This window comes from Oncorhynchus keta, chromosome 4 (genome assembly GCF_023373465.1).
Source record: "Oncorhynchus keta strain PuntledgeMale-10-30-2019 chromosome 4, Oket_V2, whole genome shotgun sequence".
Lineage (NCBI taxonomy): Eukaryota > Metazoa > Chordata > Actinopteri > Salmoniformes > Salmonidae > Oncorhynchus > Oncorhynchus keta.
Window position 1 is genome coordinate 34408565 of NC_068424.1, and position 18289 is coordinate 34426853.

General features: G+C 45.3%; 1 pseudogene; it reads right to left on the bottom strand.

The window, feature by feature from the left end:
* LOC118382934 (phenylalanine--tRNA ligase, mitochondrial-like) overlaps window positions 1-17688 on the bottom strand; it is a 117611-nt pseudogene extending 99923 nt beyond the window's left edge.
* Window positions 17689-18289: the final 601 nt, after the last annotated feature.

Below are 18289 nucleotides of genomic sequence, written 5' to 3' on the forward strand. Positions count from 1 at the left end.
GGTTCACCTTCCAACAGGACAACGACCCAAAGCACACAGTCAAGACAATGCAGCAGTGGCTTCTGGACAAGTCTCTGAATGTCCTTGAGTCGCCCAGTCAGAACCCAGACTTGAACCCGATCTAACATCTCTGGAGAGACCTGAAAATAGCTGTGCAGAAATGCTCCCCATCCAACCTGACAGAGCTTGAGAGGATCTGCAGAGAAGAATGGGCGAAACTCCCCAAATACAGGTGTGCCAAGCTTGTAGCGTCATACCCAAGAAAACTCGAGTCTGTAATTGCTGCCAAAGTACTAAGTAAAGAGTGTGAATACTTATGTAAAATGTGATATTTCAGTTTATTATTTTTAATACATTTGTTTTTGCTTTGTCATTATGGGGCGTTGTGTATAGATTGAGGGGGGGGGGACGACGACAATTTAATCAATTATAGAATAAGGCTATAAAGTAACAAAGTGGAAAAAGTCAAGGGGTCTGAATACTTTCCGAATGCACTGTACACGTGCTTTTACTCCATAAATGCCCATTTGATGCCCCCTCAGGGCTACATTGTTTATCTGGGCACAAAGCAACACACTGTTTGGTGGAAGAATTTCAGCTTGATGGGCTTTGATAACCAGCTCAGCCTCAAGCTATTTTGCATCCAGCAGGCACAATCTGGCACATGATGTCTTGACATCATTTTCTGGTTTTCTGGTTGAGAAGACATTACCAGATGACATCCAAATTGTCTCTGTTTACACCAGGTAACCTTATTGTTTCTGACAATAGGGAAAGATGTCATATTTTTTTAACGTTATCTGGTTTGATAACCAGACTACAACCATGACAACATCCATATTGGAGACAACATCCATACTGTTTTGGCCGCCGGGGCACAGTTCATCCCTGTACCATTGAATTCTCTCTCCATATCATCTATCGGTCTTTGCCCCCACCTGGGCTTGAGACAAATGTCAATGGCTGTGTTCGTGCAGCTGCTGCTGCAGACTCGGTGGTACAGCACATTTCACTGCAGAAAAGGCTTTTTTTTCAAAGCTCCTGAAGCGGATTAACACAGTGACGGCTCTTATCCCATATCCCCGCTCATTAACGAGAGCCTGGACAAAGGAACAAGCTGCCACGGGCCTGCAGCCCGACATGACTAAGGGAAAGGTAGAGTTGCTGTGGTGTTGCCACTCGTCTGTTCCCTCTCCGCCTTTGCTCGCCACTTGTGTTATAATTAGCATTCTCGTCTCTCACGCTCCCACGCAGACGGCTCCCCCCGTCGCCCGCGTCGCGGGCGAAACAAATTAACAAAAATAAGCTGATCGATTAATAATGCCATGACAACCGCAACAGCATCGTTTGGCGAAACGGGCTTTCGAGGCCCCCGCACATCTCTTATGCCACCTCGGTAAAACCGCAATGCACAAGTGGCGTGCGCTCATTAAATATAATTGCTGCACTCATGTATATCTTCATTAGCTTGCATTCCTATCTCGTAGAGAATAAACATCTGTGTTAGTAAAACACACACGCTTTCACTCACGCACAGACACGCGCGCACACACACACACACCACCTTCACAGTTCGAAGCAGGGGTAGAAGTGTGAATGACAGGTGATGCGACACATGCTACCATGCTGTAGCACACGGTGTCTTCTCACCGTCAGTGTCTTCTATAGACTCTCCCCCTCCCTCCCTCCCTCCCTCCCTCCCTGTTCTCCACCTTTCCTCACCAACACATTTCAAGCAGTGTTTACCTGGCTCACTGACTCCAGTTTCAAACCACTAGTATTTGTTTGCTGAGCGGAGACTCGCGACTGATAGACCCTGTTTCTACGAATGACTTTTTACAAGCATAGAGCTTGTCTCCTTTTCCAGAGTGCTTTGTTCCTTGTCTGTCGATTTCCCCATGCTGGCGAGGTGCCAGACGCCATCCTTCCTTCCCCGGCCCGCGTTTACGATGCGCCTCACATCGCATATCTTACTCCATTGATTGCTGAGTCAGCGAAGGGCCTGCACACACACACACACACACACACACACACAAAATCTCTCGCTCTCTCTCATACACAGACAAAGCAGACAGACCATTTAATGAACGCTCACTGTAGATAAAGACAACATTGCTCCAAACTTCTAGTAGATATTATGACACACTATCCCAGCTCATGACCATGGACTACCACTCAAACAGACTAAAAACGTTGGATGGTGTTACGTTTGAGTTCACAAGAAAATATAAGCCCTTTGAGCTTTGGAAAAGCTATAATATATGGGGGAATATAATATATGGGGGCCTCCCGAGTGGTGCAGCAGTCTGAGGCACTGCATCGCAGTGCTAGCTGTGTCACTACAGATCCTGGTTCGATCCCAGGCTGTATTGCAGCTGGCCGCAACCGGGAGACACATGAGGCGGTGCACAATTGGCCCAGAGTCGTCCGGGTTAGGGGAGGGTTTGGCCGGCCGGGTTGTCCCTTGTCTCATCGCGCTCTAGTGACTCCTGTGGCGGGCCAGGCACAATGCACTCTGACACGGTTGCCAGGTGTACGGTGTTTCCTCCGACACATTGGTGCGGCTGGCTTCTGTGTTAAGCGAGCGTTGTGTCAAGAAGCAGTGCGGCTTGGCAGGGTCGTGTTTCGGAGGATGCACGGCTCTCGACCTTCGCCTCTCCCGAGTCCATACGGGAGTTGCAGCAATGAGACAAGACTGTAACTACCAATTGGATATCACGAAAAGGCGTAAAAAAAAAGGTGTTCATTTTTGTTTTACAAATTATAAGAATATAACATATAAGGTATGACCTTTTAAAGCTGAATTACTGCTGTCCAAAGTCCACTCCACTTCAGTAGCTTCTGCGCGTCATTGGTTGAACTAAGGCTGTTCTGACTAAAAACAAGGCCTATTGAAACCTTTTGAAATCGTCAATGCATACCGTGGAAAAAATTAAATCAATGTTTATCAATTTTACTTGGTTCAAAAATGTTCTCTCCCATTTCGTGCCTTTTGTCTTCTCAAAAGGGCAAAACAAATGGATAAAGACTGAATCAATAGCAACTCAGAAGGATGAAAATCTAAACTGGACAAGGGCAGGAATTGTAAGGTATCTGGCATAAGGGTTCTGTATTTACAGGACAAAGGAGCTGGATATGAATAACAATAGCAAATTATTCCACACTAAGAAATGAGAAAAGTTTGCATCAAAGATACATAGACCTCCACCTCGGGATCATCTTTCATGCAATTATGCATATACACGCATAATGAGCATATCAGTGAATATATATATATATATATAAAACATGTTGAGCAATAGGGGGCCTAAGCCACTGCATCAAGCCGGTGTTTTAACTAGGCCACAATGACTCTACTGCTTTTACCTCCATTTTGCCCTCTCAATGACAACCTCTCTCCCTCACTCTATCCATCTTGCTCTCTCTGTTAGTATTTTTCTCCTTAAATGTCTGGGTCTATTTGGCCCCTGCCTCTGCAAGCTGGCTGAAATGGAACGCTGCACAAACAAATGTTCGTTCTGGCCCCTGCAAACCCAGGGGACAGGGGGTTGTAGCTGGTGTGTGCGCGCGTGTGTGTGGACCAGCTGTCTCCATCCTGTCCCACCAGTGATTGCCTCCAGTGGGACCACTGGGACTGGGGCTAGAGGAGGGGGAGGGGCCACGTGCCAATTGCTTTGGGGTTAAGGGCCAGAGAGTGGGAGGAGTTGCCACCTTAACAAAACATAAGGGGTCACAGTGTTGACTGGTTGCTTCTTGTCTCTCTTTTCCCTCTCTCTGCCTCCCCTCCTGCATTCCCTCTCTGTATCTCTCTCTCTCCATTACAGTCTACAGATATTCTCTTTGTGTACTGTCTCTCAGTAGAGATACCAATCACTGACTGTTAATATGTATTGTTTTTAATCGATCCTTGCTTGGCTCTACCTCGATCTACATCTTTTCCCATCCTAATCACTCATCAGCAGCGCTTTATTTCCCTTCACCTTTATCCATGCATCCTTCTCCAACAAGGGGGAACTGGCTTTAATCATTTAAAAAAAGATGGGCGCGGGTAGACAGTCAGGGGGGGAATTGAGTAAACCGTCAATGAAGGGAAATAAAATCCCCGATCTGACAGAAGAAGGTGTAATGTGGGTGGAGACATCGAGAGGGGGTGGGTCAGAATGTGCACATGATTTATTCAGGAAAAAAATGGATGTGGAAAGGGGAGGGAGGCATTAAGACTGAAGGTGCCACCTGAACCAACCTCGATCCGACCAGCCTATCCACACGCCCCACGCCCCTCTGCTATCCCTTGAGCCCTCGGGCCCTCTGGCACGGGGACTTGAAGGGCCGTTAATTGTCACCCGAACACGGTTTTAATCACATTGGCGGTGCCTCCCCCTCCACAACAGAAGACCTTTCGTGCCCTCCGGGGCGTGACTAACCTGAGGCGGAGGGGGGAGGGACGTGTGCCGTCATTAACACCGGGTCCCATATGCTGTGGCCGGTATCTGGGGAGACCCTCAGTAGCACACCCCTTCCACCACACACACCCTTGTCCCCCCTTCAGCTCCCTGTGGAATAGATGTGAATGAGGGGATTACACACCGGCGCTCTAATGAATAACTAAGCCAGCACTAATGGAGACTGGAGACCCCATCTCCCCCTCCCTTACTTCATCCATCCATCCCTCCTCCTTTGATCCGTCCCTTAACCCCAAGCCTGTGGCACGCTTCGTCCACGTTACGCATATGGCTGGTCACGCTCGAGAGACAAATAAATAACCACCTCACACACACACACACACCCACAACCCCCCACCCCCGCTGGCATCCCGGCTGCTGGTCCCGTCTGGAGAGACCCCTGCTACATGTTTAATTCTATCTCTCTCTTTTCCTCTCTCGCTCTCACTCTGCCAGCTTTTTCTTATTGTCTCACTGCTCCAAAGAGAAAGGGGGAGTGCCTGCATGTGTGAGTGTGCGAGGGTGCGTGTGTGTGAGGGGACTGAATGAGGAGTTGCCTTGGAAACGGGAGGCACACTGATCTGCCGCAGTGAAGAAATGGGGGGAGAGGGAGAGGGAGAGAGACAGAGTTGAGAGAGTGAGAATGAGGAGCTAGTGTGTAAGAGTGTGGGTGTCTGTATGCATGTGTGTGTGTGTGTTAGAGAGAGAGAGAGAATGAGAGTGGCAGGGTGCGGTTAACAAAGTCCCTGCAGTGAAGAGGGGAAGAATGAGAGAGGGAACTTGGGATAGAGACTTAAAGGAGAGAATGCAGGTGTGGGTCTGTGTGTGCATATGTGGGCACGTGGTTTGTGTGTGTGTAGTTTGACAAAGTCATTGAATAAAAAGCCTCTCCCATGCATTAATGTCAAGAGCATGGCAACAGAGCCCAAGGGCAGAAGGACACTTCCATTGATATGCAATCACTCTCCACTCCAGTGTGGACTGGTCCCATTAAAATGACACAGACACACACACACACACACACACACCCACCCCATCCTAACGCAGCAGGCGTAAAAAGACGCCTGAGTGGAGTTCCCACATCCGGTTTTCAGCGGAAAAGAAAGCTAGGTTGAATTAGCCGTATCCCTAAAAAGTGGACGGGGTGCTCCCTCCCAGACATGCTGATGGCTCTAGAGATGGAGTTCATAGCGACATAATGTGTCACCCCAGTTTTGCATGCCTATTCATTTTCCCAGTGAGAGCGTTGCAGGTGGAATAAACAGGGTCTACAGAGCCATAAACAATCCCAATTACAGTCAATGGAACAGATGATATTTCCCACTGCAACCAGCTGTCAATTCTACGTACAAACAGCCACATGAAGATAGTCAACAGTAGAACACAAAGGATCTGTGTTCAAAAGTCACGAAACGGAAGAAAATATTCCAGAACGACTAAAAATGCGGACATACTATTTGAACGTGTCTAATAAGAAATGCTGGTTTTCGTTTTGCGTGGCAACGCTCTTTAAAACCTTTTGCCATGGTGTGCCCTGATGAACAAGGCTACTGGGTTTCAAAGATTAAAAAACTTTAATAGTGTGAGAAGAAAAATAATCACAACTATATTTAAAACATAATCAAGTCAATCATGTTTGACAACAATAGTTGTTAAAAACACCAAGTTGCATTGCTGGTACAATTTAAAACACTGTGTGTGGGTTTGATTGGATAATATAGCCTGTCCCGGGAACATTTCCCAGAATTCTTTTATGACAAAACCCGGGAAATTACAACATTTCTCCCCAATGTCGGCACTAATGCAATTCAACAAAAAACGCAACGCGAGCAGCATACGATTAGCAAAAAAAAATGTAATAGCACATTATACAAACAGGTTGTCGCATGGAAGCCTTTAGCCCAGCGTATTTACTTCACACAAAGTCTGCATAAATTCAAAGCACACACATAGTTGACACTGCCGAACTACACAAGCGACCCAAATGCAGTTAATAAACCCTACAGGAAATCCCTACAGATAAAATAATGTGTCTCTTTGAGCTGTCATTGTGAGTTTTCAGACAGTCACAAAAATGCATCTCTGTCATAGACCTGAAGTCTGTTTCCATTTCTCCTCATGCCTCTGAATTGTTATCTCCTCCTATCCTTGAGCCTTGGTGTCACGAATATTACCGAGGGTGACTCCCCTTCTGGTTCGGGTGGCGCTCGGCGGTCGTCGTCGCCGCTCTACTAGCTGCCACCGATCCATTGTTCTGTGTTCGTTTGGTTTTGTCTAATTGGTTTCACCTGTTTCTTGTTTGGTTGTTAGGGTGGGGTTATTTAAGTTAGTTCAGCCCGCTTCTGTTTGTGCGGGCGTGTTCGTCTGTATGTGTTAGAGTAGTTAGTGTTTGCATTTCGGGTTTCTCGCTGTCCTTTTTTATTTTTCACTTGATTTTGCCTATTTTTGTTCTTGTGATTTTTCTGGACATTAAAGCGTGTTTTTCCCGTATCCTTTGCTCTCTGCGCCTGACTCCACACCCATTCACTCATTTAGCGTTACACTTGGCTATTTTTCTATCCAGTCCCAATCCCACTGAAACCCAAAATCCTTACTCGCATGAAAACTCCTAACTTTATTCTGTAATACTGTATATCGGTTGCATAATCAAATCACGTCTCTTGCCTATGCATGTCAAGATATCCCCTGCTTCTCTGTGTTGTCTCGTATTTGCTTCCCATATGAGAGCTTGGGTAGATAACGTGTGGTCAACAAACGGTTTGAGAGTAGATATGGATATTTGTATGACAGAATTGGTCCCCATTGAGATACCTTGATATTTAAACTATACTGAACAAAAAATATAAACGCAAGATGCAACAATTTCAAAGATTTTACTAAGTTACAGTTCATAGTACGAAATCAGTCAATTTAAATAAATTCATTAGGCCCTAATCTATGGTTTTCACATGACTGGGTATGGTGCCGCCATGTGTTGGTGTTGGCTTTGGGGATGAACAGTGAAATATACCTGCTGGAGTGCGTGCTATGGGTGGGTGTTGCTATGGTGACCAGTGAGCAGAGATAAGGCGGGGCCTTACCTAGCATAGACTTATAGATGACCTGGAGCCAGTGGGTTTGGCGACGAATATGTAGTGAGGGCGATCCAACGAGAGCGTCCTGGTCGCTGTGGTGGGTAGTATATGGGGCTTTGGTGATATAACAGATGGCACGGTGATAGACTGCATACAGTTTGCTGAGTAGAGTGTTGGAGGCCATTTTATAGATGACGTCCCCGAAGTCAAGGATCGGTAGGATAGTCAGTTTTACGAGGGTATGTTTGGCAGTATGAGTGAAGGAGGCTTTGTTGCAAAATAGGAAGCCGATTCTAGATTTAATTTTTGGATTGGAGATACTTAATGTGAGTCTGGAAGGAGAGTTTACAGTCTAACCAGACACCTAGGTATTTGTAGTTGTCCACATATTCTAAGTCAGAACCATCCAGAGTAGTGATGCTAGTCAGGCGGGCAGCAATCGGTTGAAGAGCATGCACTTTACTTGCATGCTCTTACTTGCATTAAAAAGCAGTTGGAGGCCTCGGAAGGAGTGTTGAAGCTTGAAGCTTGTTTGGTTTATATTTTTGTTCAGTGTATTGTCATCATCTCCTCATTATTCATGAGCCGATCTGCTATCTGTATAATCATCAACTCGATTTTGACAAATATAGGAGGTATTCTGTCATTCATTGAAGGAGGTTATCTAGCAAGCTTAGGGAACTTTAGTCATTTGACTTTTTGTAATTTGACTGCTATTACACAGTTTGTATGAGTCGGCAATTCTATATTCTGGGTGCGCTCTGTGCATCCTGAGCGCACTCTGTTTTGAGACAGCCCACTGCTGAAATACACTGAATTAATTGAGGAACATGATAATGCTTGGAATTCATGAACAGGCTTTTTCGCAATTCACAACAATGTAATTGGTGATCAATGATACTTACTCTATCATTACTAAAACTAAATGTAATTTGCTCTGAAATGGTTTTAAGCGCTTTAAAATGGGCACTTGCGGTATTTCTCGGGACTCTTAGGATAAATATAACTATTCCCGGTATCGAAACTGGAAAATATGAATCCCATTCTGATAGCACCTTTTTATTTACCAGATGCAAACAGGAAGTGAAGCTCGAGTGCTTCCTTTATGAAAAAATGCCGTTTTCAGTGGATACAAGAACATGTTACGTGTACACCTATCTGTTAGAGCACATTAAGACACAACAGTTATCTTTTTTACAGCTAGGACTGCTATTTCTTGTTCCGGGAATCCCGCTTAACAGACGGTTTAAAGCCTGCTTGACAGACTTGGTAACTTTAGCTAGCAAGCTAAGCTGCTAGCCATCAAGCTAACAAAGATAGCTGATTGGATGGAGGCCTCCCCATTCAGAGGAAGAGGTGAATGCTTCCTGCGTTGTAGGAGTTGTGTTCACTATGCCTCTTTTCCGGGACACTGTGGGCCGACCAGATTTTCAACAACTGCCTACTTGCGGAGGACTATAGGATACAGCTGTGTAGCCAAAGCAAGCAAATTTCCGCATTGCACTTCCACCATCTCTACATTTCTAATACGGTGAGAGAATCACAGCCCTGTCACCATTCTTTGACTGACTGGCCTGTGCTTCACAGGGACCTCACACTGAGGAAGTCTCCCCCGAATGTGGAAAATTGAACAGGACCAACGCTTCTAGAGGACATAGCGCATGCCCCAGTCTCCAATCAATCTATCCAGCAATGTAATCCCATCATCTATCGTAAGCCTAATGGAAGGCAGTGGTCAATGGTGAACATGGCTTCTTTGGCTTTAGGAAGCCCAATCCAGACATAAAACATCTTCATCCCCTTGGGCTCGGAGGTTGCAGTGCCATCGGCCTCTACCCTGTTTCCAACCCAGGGTGATCCTGGGTTGGACCGTGAGGGTGCGAAACCCCGGCCCCATCAGCCACAATGGATTATATGGCTGGCTCGGGTCTATCGGGTCTCACCTCCCATCGGTCCTCGAGGGGACTACTATATACCCCTGTAGGCGGAAAAAGAACCGGACCTTCTCGACCATTTCACCAACTGTCATCATTGGCAGCTCTATGATGAGAAATCTTGGTTCCCGGGTCAAAAACCCTGTGCTATCCTTGAGCACGAGTGCAGGAAATTACAAGGCTGCTTCCTACCGTTCTATGACAGCTACTGTGTCCTGATGTTATCGTAGTTCATGTGGGGTCAAAACGGCATTAGGAGGGCTAGCTCAGAACTGCTGAAATGGGATTTTAAAGAACTGATTCTAGCTCTGAAAGACTCCAAACAACAGCAGATTATTTCAGGCCCTGTGCTGTAGCTGGGACGCGGCTGCAAAAGATTCAGCAAGCTTCTGGCATTACACATCTGGCTAAAGGATTACTGTAGCTCTGTTGGCATAACTTTTATATATAACTTTGACACCTTTTCGGATGACTGCATCACCACTTGTCTTAGTGAGAGGGATTGACATGTTGGAAGTACCAAGCTGTCTGTTAAAGTGACGAGTGCACAGCTCAGACACCCATGCATACCCCACAAGACATGCCACCAGGGGTCTCGTCACAGTTTCCAAGTCCAAAATAGACTCTGGCAGCAGCTAATGGGAAGCAATAATAAATTCAAACACACAAAAAACAAGGAATATTAAACATTATATAGTATTAATCACAACAGCAACACACTCACCTATTACGATTGACCAATTTCCAAAGTTAACATAAACAATGAGGGTTTCAACCATAGCCGCGGGAAGTAGGGGGCTACATCAGATGACCTGGCCTCCACAATCACCCGAGTTCAACCCAATTGAGACGGTTTGGGATGAGTAGGACTGAAGAGTGAAGGAAAAGCAGCCAACAAGTGCTCAGCATATGTGGGAACTCCTTCAAGACTGTTGGAAAAGCATTCCCGGTGAAGCTGGTTGAGAGAATGCCAAGAGTGTGCAAAGCTGTCATTAAGGCAAAGGGTGGCTACTTTGATGAATCTCAAATATAAAATATATTTTGATTTGTTCAACACTTTTTTGGTTACTACATGATTCCATATGTGTTATTTTAAAGTTTTGATGTCTTCACTATTATTCTACAATGTAGAAGATAGTAGAAATAAAGAAAAACCCTTGAATGAGTAGGTGTGTCCAAACTTTTGACTAGTACTGTATATATACCAAAAAAAGAGCTACTAGTCCTGTATTAAAAGACCAATATTTGTCCGTTGGCGAAAAATCGCAGCACCCCCAAACTACATCCCGCGGGTTCAACATGAGTTCTTCAAAGATAGAGTAGTAATTGCTCACAGAGTAGCATTGCTTTTTATGAATCATAACAGACAGAAAATGGCATGACAAATGTTTTGTACAACAATTTAACCCCAGTAGCAGTGTCATAAAGACAAAAGGCTTTTTGCACAGACCCTCCTACGTTGAATTGATAGATGAAGTATAAATAGTATTGCAAGGGACGTCTCTTTTGTTAAAAAAATAATAATAAAAAAGGAGAGAGACTCTGGCATTGCCCTGACAAAAAGCTATTTTTAAGGAGGCACCATGTCAGAAATGGGTTGGGATGCACACATCACTGATTCTACAGTGCATCCGGCTAAATTGCACCGAAAGTTGCTCAAAACGTTGCTCCAGTTGAGTTGCTCCAAAATGAAAATCGGGGCGGCGGGAGAGCGAGAGAGAGAGAGATTTGTAAAGAGGGAGAGAAATAAAGAAAATGGAAAGCGAGAGAGAGAAAACAAAATGTGGAACGAATGCTTTCCTTTCTCCTTTTTTTGGGGGGGGGGGTTAACAAAACAGAGTGTCTTTGTTGGGATGAGGTCAGGGGTGTTCAATTATTGACTCCCTCAAAATGCCAGAGAGCACAGTCGGCGGTAGGTTCCAAAATAAGCCAGATGATGACTGCACCAACAAGTGTACACACTTCCAAACTCCGGGCCCATCAACTAAGGCCTGTTGGAAGAAGCACTCAGCACTCAGGGAGAGCAATGTGGTCGACGCACAATGTTGGAATGGAGCCGTTAGTTTTGTAGCATCCAACACACAATCTTGGAATGGAGCCTTATGTTTTACAATCTGATGCACAAGATTGGAATGGAGTTGTTTGTTTTGCACCATTCAACGGTGTGCTCCAGCAGAGCTCATAACAATAAGACGGCTTCATTAAAACCACACAACAGGGTTAAACCTGCCAGGGTTCTCACATTAAACTCAGGGACGTTTCACACAGAGTAGAATTACTTTTCCCGAATCATAACAAACAGAACACTGACCTTTCCAATGGAAATCTATCTGATGCATTTTTTTTTTTTGTACACACAACGTCTCTGGTTTTGACGCAGCGTCAGCACCTTCCATCTACTCTGCCATACTCTATCATTTTTGATTGTCTTTCTGAGAACTTTCCCGGGCTTTGGAATGGTATCTTAGAAGTTTGGGCTTGTGAGACAATATAAGTCTAAACAGTATCTAAACAGTTTTCCCTATAATGTGAAACGTCTTTTGCCTCACACTATAAGGGCCGACCCAAAGCATACTGTTCTTGCCCATATATTTTCTTTTCACATTGTCCTTTACATCATGGTTCCAGCAACTATTGTGGAGGCGAAACCAGGCCAGCCCAATACAGCTTGGCTGGGCTCAGTTTGGCTCTACAATGTGAATTAGGCACTTGTGGAACAGTGTCATGAGCAGGCAGAGCCTGAGCCAATTGGACAAAACTGTTTAATATGTCTGGAGGTGAAAGGCTAGGAGCTGAGTGTTGAGAGGGTTTTTCCACTGTAGTGCAGAGCTGGAATCAAGGAGATCTCCAAACATATTCCCTCTTCTTTAATACCTTTAGTAACAGTCTAGGGATGGAAGGCTCGCTGGCTGCAAGCTACTGCTGAAGCGTGAGGGGGTCATTCAAGGTCCTCTCCCCCCGGAAACAAGCCTCTGTCTGGGCCGCTGAACCAGACCCCCCGTCCCCTGGGGCCCCAGAGAGTGTCTCCGTCCACACACTCCCCAAACAGGAATCGCACCACCCCAAGGCTCACCCGCACCCCTCAGTTGCACAACACTGCCATCTGCTGGTGGAGGCAGGAAGTGTGACTGCATTGCAGCAGGGTCGAAGACGGAGGAGAAAGGTTCGACCGCAACGACCTCAGCCACAACAGCCTTCGTTGTGTGGGAAGAGAGCAAACACTATAGCTAAACAGGAGTCATGTTGTTTTGGCGTCCATTTCATGTATTATTGATTTCTAGACAAGTGGGATGTTTATTGAGGCACGTCAACACACAGCTTTGTTCAAGGGCAAAACCGCGAGAGTTATCTCTTTTGTACCGCAGAGCCAAATCTGTGAAGAGTAATCTGTTGTTTTGGTTGTTTGTGTGTGTGTGTGTGTGTGTGTGTGCACGCGCAAGAGTATTTTTTAAAGCATGTGTGTGAGAGTGTGTGCATGCGTACGTGCGTGTGTGAGAGAGAAAGAGTAAGTGTATGCAAGACCTACAGTACGAGTTTATGTTTGTGTATACAGTACGGGCATGTGTGTTTGCAAGCGTGTATGAGTGTGTGTCTGTGTGTATGCGTTCGTGTGCGAGTATTTGCGCATATGGGGGTGCTTATATTTGTCCTGTTTCACACATGTACAAGTGTGTAACCTGTACAAGTGTGAGGTGTGAAATGGAAATGTGTTTCTTGCATATCTCACACCCTTGGAGAGTTAGGTCACGGCCAGGGTCAGCCATTATTGACGGTGACCCTGGGTCAAGTGCCTTTCTCAAGGGCAGTTCGACAGATGTTTTACATAGTCGGCTGGTTGGCAGGGGATTCGAACTAGCAAACTTTCAGTTACTGGCCCAACGCTCTGACCGCTAGGTTACTTGCGGCCCAATGTGCATGAGTGTGTGCATTTCTCTGTGTATATTTGCATGTGTGTCCACAGCCATGCTCACCAGCTCCATCACCCCACAGTCCAACACCTCCAGCCAGTCATCCTGGAAATGCACCTCTATCTCAAAGGAGGGATGTGTGAATGGGAACTAACACTCCGCCCAGCGGATCTCCAGCTCTGGCACAGACAAGAGAGATGAGATGAAGGAGAGGAAAGGACGGGTTGAGACAAAGGTCGAGGGACTGATCCCAAAATAATCAAAAGGTTACATTTCCCTGCATCATTTCCTTCAAGAGACCAATGACCTAAGAGGACTATGGGCCTGTTAAAACAATTTTAAATGTATCCTTCCCTCCTTCCATGAAGTAATCATTGCTCTAAAATGACAGTGTAATCCAGAAGAGTTAATCGAGCAAGCTTTCACCAATGCCGTCATGCCAGACCATTTCAAGGAAGGGAAGAAGTATTGGAACAGAACCTTGGTAGGTGAATGCTGCATGGAGAATTATGTTGACTACCATGGGGTATCAATATTGTGGGTACGTGGGCATCCATGAACTTGAAACGTTGTTTACCTTCTCCAAACAGGTGTCTGACCATACGGTCAAGGGTCTGTTTCAGGTCTCCTGCTTCTGAGGGGTCTGGCTCACCCCGCTCTCGAAGAGAGACCCTCTCCACTCAAAACCTTGGCAAGCAGCTGAAAAACATGCACACACACACATATTTCAGAGACAACTCTTCAAAACAACACTGCTGCTAATGCTGTTAATATGGCTGATGATTGGACTTAATGTAGAATGAATTACTGTATGTGTATCTAAGTTTACTTCTCAATGTCTTTGCAGTACTCAGCAAAGCATATGCAATCGATAAAACTGTAGTGCTCGATGTTGTGTAACAATGGGATACTGTATTCATCCTACATTGTGAGTCCAACTCTTGTTGGCCTTGTTGTGACCCTACATAGAAGGCCTTGACTTTGTGGTCTGGAGGAGAAGCTAATCAATAAAACTGTAGCTACTCAAGGCAGTGTTATGTTTAGTTTAAATGTTCCCGTACCTTAACTCCACCAGCATTTGTTTTGATTTCAAAAGCTTTATGGGGACATGATACTGAAGTTCCCTAGTTCTCTTTTACTATAACTCTATACCCTTTTCACCTGAACCAAGCTGTCCTCTTGCTACGATTTTTCTTCTTCTTTCTTCTTCTTCACATTGTCCTTTTCAGCAGGGTTCCAGAAACTATGGTGGATGCACAACCACGTCAACTCAGTGCAGATTGGTTTGCCTTGGCTTGGTTTCGGCTCATTAGTGTGAAAAGCCCAATACTGACCTGGTAGTTAGAGAAGAGGCGCACGCCCAACATCTGATGGAACACGGGGTAGTGGCTGGCGTCAATCTCGTCCCTCGGTTACACTTCGCCCGCCAGCAGGAAGCGGTCCAGTACCGAGCACACCCAGCTCCCTCTGGTGGGCCGAGATGTGAGCGTGCAGCATGGTGCCCCGGTTGAGGTAGTAGCTGACGCGTCGCTTCCGGCGGGAGTGGTCGGCCCGGATGAGCAGGCTGTCGAAATTCTGCTCCATCGTCACCACCGGACTGAGGTTGTCGTGGACCGAGTACAGCGGGTTGCCCTAGCGCATGATGTAGGCACGGTAGAAGTGGGCTTTGATTTGCTCTATGATGAGCCAGAGAGGATGGTGGGCTTGGTTGTGCAGGTTGCGGCCCACCTTGGCCAGGATCTTGCTGGTCACGTTGGTGATCTCGTCACAAGTGTATGAATGGATTTTCTCCTACCATATCTATTGTGTTATATTCTCCTACATTATTTTAACAGCTCTACAAACGTTAAAGTGTTTTCTTTCCAATGGTACCAATTATATGCATATCCTGGCTTCTGGGCCTGAGCAACAGGCAGTTTACTTTGGGCACGTCATTCAGGTGGAAATTGGGAAACTAGGGCCCTAGCCCTAAGAAGCTTTAGAGGGCCAAAAAATAAGGGGAGATCATGTAAAGCTGGACTGAATGTCTTCATGTTGGACTGGACGGTGCTCAAATGAACTTCTATGCCCTTCTTGATTAAATAATATCTCTGTGAGGTTACATGAGGCAAATAAATTAACTGATGAACACTCCGGCAAGAGGCTAGACGTTTCTGCAGGGCAGACACTATGAGCTCATCTAAAATCGGATACATACCCGTGCGTGTCCCATTACATTTATGAGCACAGCTATAATACTGGACGGCGGGCAAAAGCAGCGATTCATTTAAGAACGACTTAATTCAATCAACCCTGTGTCTCTCTCTTCCTCTTTTTCTTTCCCTCACTCTTCTTACAGCTGTAAGCATTTTTCCAGGCAGGTTTGCTTCAGTGGAGAAGACCGCATTGGAGCACCTGGGAGAATTGAGCTGTATGTATTAGGGACTAACCGTAGCGCTCTATCGGCTGCGCTCAAATATTTGCCCTTTCCCAGCAATTTTTCATGAGCTGAGAGGAGGGGATCTGAGTTTCTTCTTCCACGGTCCTCTCACTTTCTCTTGCTGGCAAGCAATGGTGAAATAGACACACGCGCACGCACATACACACCGACACTAGGGACACACACACACGCACAGAGAGACTAAGGACAAAGGATGTTGCATTGCAGGGGCATTGCAGCAAAGTGGATTATGGTTCTTGATCTGGAAAGCTTTTGCCAGATCTAAATCGTAGGCTGTACAAGGTGTGGCCCTCATGAGCATAACTCATAACTCACGCTCGTAATGCACGAGCGCACACACACACCAATCCTCACAAACATTTATTTTATTATCCTTAAGGGGACCAAACAACTGAAAATCCTATTTTCCCTAACCTAACCTTAACTCCAAAACCCTAAAACGAAACCTAGCCCTAACTCCTAACCCTAAACCCAACCCTAACACTAACCCCAGTGCTTAACTTGTAAATTGGGAGGTGCCGGGAGGGGGGTGACCTGGGGGCCTTAGAGGTAATAGAAAAAAAAGTTGAATAAAGGATTGCATACATATCACCGGTTTTGCGTGCTGGCATAGAGCAGTAGAGTAGAGGTGCTTGCATACATTGCATACATGGGCCTTTTATAAATGCATTTCATGCAAATGTACATTATTTTAGATGACTGGAGACTTTAGCAGAATCTTTTTTAATACCTCACAAATGAACAAAATGGCTACTTTGACACTGACAAACCCATCAATAGCATAGACCTAGGTGTGTGGAGACTCACATATTGTATAACAAAAACAAATAATAATATGCTATTGATCCGCTGTGGCTAAATTATAGGCCTACTCCTGGTGTAGTTTTCTGAAAGATTGAATTTCTTTCTGAACAGACAGGAGTAATTCTATAACTTTGGTAAATGTATTTCAATTTATCAGGGTTACCGCGGCAATGAAGTGCAACGCTGGAGAGGTGAGAGTTGCAGGGACATGTCGATCAGAGCAGAGAGGGAAAGTGAATCTTATTCTAGTTCTGTGAGAGATACAGGTGCGCTTCTTTCTCTCACCACAGCAATGGCCATGTGTTGGCCTATACAGGCTACAATGTCCCGCAAAACTTTAACCTAGGCCGGGCGCAACAAGAATCAATTCTTGGAATATCAGGCATGTTTTCACATTACGTGTTCTATTGGGCAAGAGAATTACCGAGGCAGTGGCGACACCTCATTCAATTTTGAGCCCCACATTTTTGGCAAAATAAATGTTATTTAGGAATTAATACATGTCACGTATCAGTTAGCAAACAATGTAAAAAAAAAATATATATATATATACAGTGGGGAAAAAAAGTATTTAGGCATCCACCAATTGTGCACAAAAGTTCTCCCACATTAAAAGATGAGAGAGGCCTGTCATATGTACACTTCAATTATGACAGACAAAATTTAAAAATAAAAAAAAATCCAGAAAATCACATTGTAGGGGGAGAGAGAGAGAGAGAGAGAGAGAGATTTGTAAAGAGGGAGAGAAATAAAGAAAGGGAAAAGTGCTGCATAATTCATGGTGTGGGACACCACTTGATTCACAGCACATCTCGCTACAGAGCTTTGAATAAGACCTGAGGTAATGTCACCTGAAATAGCTGCCTTTGAGTCACAGATAACCTGGCAGATCGAGCCGGGACCTCTCATTGCAATAATGAATGAAAGGGACTTTGTTGCTGCTTGTAGTGTACTGTATGTCAGTGGGCTTGCCTAACGTACTGTGACAGTCTCTGTCTGGCAGACCATGGACACAGACCAACACAAATGACACACTCCCATAGCTAAGGTGATAACTATTACCCAACCAAGGTCTTCGTTGGGCATGGGTGTGAGACTACTCCAGGTCCCAAGACAGTTGATCGTCACCACACAATGGATACTAGCAATGACAAGCCTGCTCATATCTGCTACACTTGTCAGTGAGGATCACGTGTAATAGGAGACACATTTCTATTACAGACATGCAATTAGTCACATTTGGAAGAACCGGATGCCGGTGCGACTTCCAGGATCTAAAAGCATTCGAATCCTGACGGGCCGTATTTCAAACAAAGTAAATGAACATTGTTTTGTTTCTCCACTTGATCTCAAACTCGTTTGATCTAAGCGCAAAGTCATTTACTAAATGCTTGATTTATGAAGGCATTGAGAGGATACTAGAATAGGTGTACAAGCCAATAGGGTGTGTGTGCGTGCGCGCGCACGTGTATGTACACTGTGTACAAAACATTAAGAACACCTGCTTGTTCCATGACTTAGACTGACCAGATTAATCCAGGTGAAAGCTATGATCCCTTATTGATGTCACTAGTTAAATCCCCTTTAATTAGTGTAGATGAAGGGGAGGAGACAGGTTAAAGAAGGATTGAGATATGAGATTGTATGTTTGTGCCATTCAGATGTTGAATGGGCAAGACAAAAAATG